The sequence below is a fragment of the Arachis stenosperma genome, chromosome 2 (genome assembly GCF_014773155.1).
Source record: "Arachis stenosperma cultivar V10309 chromosome 2, arast.V10309.gnm1.PFL2, whole genome shotgun sequence".
NCBI lineage: Eukaryota > Viridiplantae > Streptophyta > Magnoliopsida > Fabales > Fabaceae > Arachis > Arachis stenosperma.
In genome coordinates this window covers 85672308-85675937 of record NC_080378.1, presented here as the reverse complement: position 1 = coordinate 85675937, position 3630 = coordinate 85672308, and the positions used below count along the sequence as shown (strand labels likewise).

Here is a 3630-nt window from a genome sequence, read left to right as displayed (position 1 = left end):
CAAACTTAGAATTTGAATGTGGGGGTTCTGTTTGGCTCTGTTTTGAGAGAAGCTCTTCATGCTTCCTCTCTTTGGTGACAGAGGGATATCCTTGAGCCTTAAACACAAAGGATTCTTCATTCACTTGAATGATCAATTCTCTTCTGTCCACATCAATCACAGCCTTTGCTGTGGCTAGGAAGGGTCTGCCAAGGATGATGGATTCATCCTTGCACTTCCCAGTCTCTAGGATTATAAAATCAGTAGGGATGTAATGGTCTTCAACTTTTACCAGAACATTCTCTACAAGTCCATAGGCTTGTTTCTTTGAATTATCTGCCATCTCTAGTGAGATTCTTGCAGCTTGTACCTCAGAGATCCCTAGCTTCTCCATTACAGAGAGAGGCATGAGGTTTACACTTGACCCTAAGTCACACAGAGCCTTCTTGAAGGTCATGGTGCCTATGGTACAAGGTATTGAAAACTTCCCAGGATCTTGTCTCTTTTGAGGTAATTTCTGCCTAGTCAAGTCATCCAATTCTTTGGTGAGCAAAGGGGGTTCGTCCTCCCAAGTCTTATTACCAAATAACTTGCTCCAAGGTATTTAGCGATTTGCTCTTCAGTGACATACTCATCCTCTTCAGAGGAAGAATACTCATCAGAGCTCATGAATGGCAGAAGTAAATCCAATGGAATCTTTATGGTCTCAATGTGAGCCTCAGATTCCCATGGTTCCTCATTAGGGAACTCATTGGAGGCCAGTGGACGTCCATTGAGGTCTTCCTCAGTGGCGTTCACTGCCTCTCCTTCCTCTCCAAATTCGGCCATGTTGATGGCCTTGCACTCTCCTTTTGGATTTTCTTCTGTATTGCTTGGGAGAGTACTAGGAGGGAGTTCAGTAATTTTCTTGCTCAGCTGTCCCACTTGTGCCTCCAAATTCCTAATGGAGGACCTTGTTTCAGTCATGAAACTTTGAGTGGTTTTGATTAGATCAGAGACCATGGTTGCTAAGTCAGAGTGGTTCTGCTTAGAATTCCCTGTCTGATGCTGAGAAGATGATGGAAAAGGCTTGCCATTGCTAAACCTGTTCCTTCCACCATTATTGTTGTTGAAACCTTGTTGAGGTCTCTGTTGATCCTTCCATGAGAAATTTGGATGATTTCTCCATGAAGAATTATAGGTGTTTCCATAGGGTTCTCCCATGTAATTCACCTCTTCCATTGAAGGGTTCTCAGGATCATAAGCTTCTCTTTCAGATGAAGCATCCCTAGTACTGCCTGGTGCAGCTAGCATTCCAGACAGACTTTGAGAGATCATATTGACTTGTTGGGTCAATATTTTGTTCTGAGCCAATATGGCATTCAGAGTATCAATCTCAAGAACTCCTTTCTTCTGACTTGTCCCATTGTTCATAGGATTCCTTTCAGAAGTGTACATGAATTGGTTATTTGCAACCATTTCAATTAGTTCTTGAGCTTCTGTAGGCGTCTTCTTCAGATGAAGAGATCCTCCAGCAGAGCTATCCAAAGACATCTTGGATAGTTCAGATAGACCATCATAGAAAATACCTATGATGCTCCATTCAGAAAGCATGTCAGAAGGACATTTTTTGATCAATTGTTTGTATCTTTCCCAAGCTTCATAGAGGGATTCACCTTCCTTCTGTCTGAAGGTTTGGACTTCCACTCTAAGCTTACTCAATTTTTGAGGTGGAAGAACTTTGCCAGAAGGCATTGACTAGCTTTTCCCAAGAGTTCAGGCTTTCTTTAGGTTGTGAGTCCAACCATGTCCTAACTCTGTCTCTTACAGCAAAAGGAAATAGCATAAGTCTGTAGACCTCAGGGTCAACCCCATTAGTCTTGACAGTGTCACAGATTTGCAAGAATTCAGCTAAAAACTGATGAGGATCTTCCAGTGGAAGTCCATGGAACTTGCAATTCTGTTGCATTAGAGAAACTAATTGAGGCTTAAGCTCAAAGTTGTTTGCTCCAATGGCAGGGATAGAGATGCTTCTCCCATAGAAGTCGGGAGTAGGTGCAGTAAAGTCACCCAGCACCTTCCTTGCATTGTTGGCATTGTTATTGTTTTCGGCTGCCATGGGTTCTTCTTCTTTGAAGAATTCTGTTAGGTCCTCTTCAAAGAGTTGTGCCTTAGCTTCTCTTAGCTTCCGCTTCAAGGTCCTTTCAGGTTCAGGGTCAGCCTCAACAAGAATGCTTTTGTCTTTACTCCTGCTCATATGAAAGAGAAGAGAACAAGAGAATATGGAATCCTCTATGTCACAGTATAGAGATTCCTTGAGGTGTCAGAGGAAAAGAAAAATAGAAGGAAAAGGTAGAAGAATTCGAACTTAGTGAGATAGAGTTCGAATTGTGCATTGAGGAGGAGTGGTACTCCATAAATAGAAGGATGTGAGAAGAGGGGAAGAGGTTTTTCGAAAATTAAGTAAAAGATTTAAAAACATTTTGAAAAACACTAATTGATTTTCGAAAACCAAGAATGGAAAAGAAATCAAGTGATTTTTGAAAAAGATTTTGAAATTAGAAATAAAAAAAAGATATGATTGAAAACTATTTTGAAAAAGATATGATTTGAAAAACAATTTAAAAAGATTTGATTTTAAAAATTAATGACTTGCCTAACAAGAAAAGATATGATTCAAACATTAAACCTGTTCATACCCTGACCGAGCTCTCCAAACTCGGTAAAGCTGATAGAAGGCCCGACCTCGACCCAAGGCCCACGTTCGAGGTCGGACCTCGGACAAACAGGCCAAAGAAAGGCCCATCAGAAGGAACTAAGCCCAAAACCTAAAGGCCGAAAGGGCCTGGGAAAGGCGGTTCCGCAAAGATAGAGATGAATCTCCCAAAAGATAAGATAAGATAAGAATATCTTATCCAGGGATGATCGCAGCCAACTACTATAAATACACTGGAGCACCCAGGTATAACTCATACTCTAATTCTACTTGATATCTGCTTGGACCCATGCTAACTTAAGCATCGGAGTGTCATTGCAGGTACAACCCCCCGCCGTTCAGCACAACCAGCTCGGGTCACAGACCCCCACCTCGGGCCTTGCCAGAAGACCGAGCTACACGTTTCAGGTAACCTCGGAACATTGGCGCCGTTGCCGGGGACCTGGAAGTCATCCCTTTACCATGGCGGACGACCCTCCCAACAATAACCACGCTACATCAGAACAAGAAGAGGAAGTTGACACCGGAGAACGGCCGGACAGCCCTCTATCACCACGCACTCCAGGAGGAAACAAAAGAATCGCCCAAAGACATCACCCCCAGACAAAGATCCACAAATCCCGAAAGAGAAAAAGTTCGGAGATTCTGGAAACAGTTCGGGCACAACAAAGCCGGCTGAGACAACTCGAAGAGGACGTAAAGAAGCAGAAGGAAACTGAACAGGATCTGAGAAGGGAAGCTCGCAAACGCAGAAAATTGGAAGAAAAACTGCGGAAGATAGAGGCCAACCTAAAAGATCGACGGAACACGGCACCACTCCCGAAGCAACCATGATCCCTTCACACAAGAGATCATGAAAGAGAAGGTACCGCGAAACTTCAAACCACCAGATATGGACCTCTACGACGGCACCACCGATCCAAGTCATCACCTCAGCAATTTCAGAAGCAGAATGT

The 3630-nt window shown here is 43.2% G+C and overlaps 1 non-coding gene across 1 annotated transcript; it reads left to right on the top strand.

Annotated features, from left to right (window-relative positions):
• The first annotated feature begins 1566 nt into the window (after positions 1 to 1566).
• Positions 1567 to 1674, top strand: LOC130964568 (small nucleolar RNA R71). The gene has a single exon (XR_009080656.1). It is a non-coding gene; the product is annotated as a small nucleolar RNA R71 (small nucleolar RNA).
• Positions 1675 to 3630: the final 1956 nt, after the last annotated feature.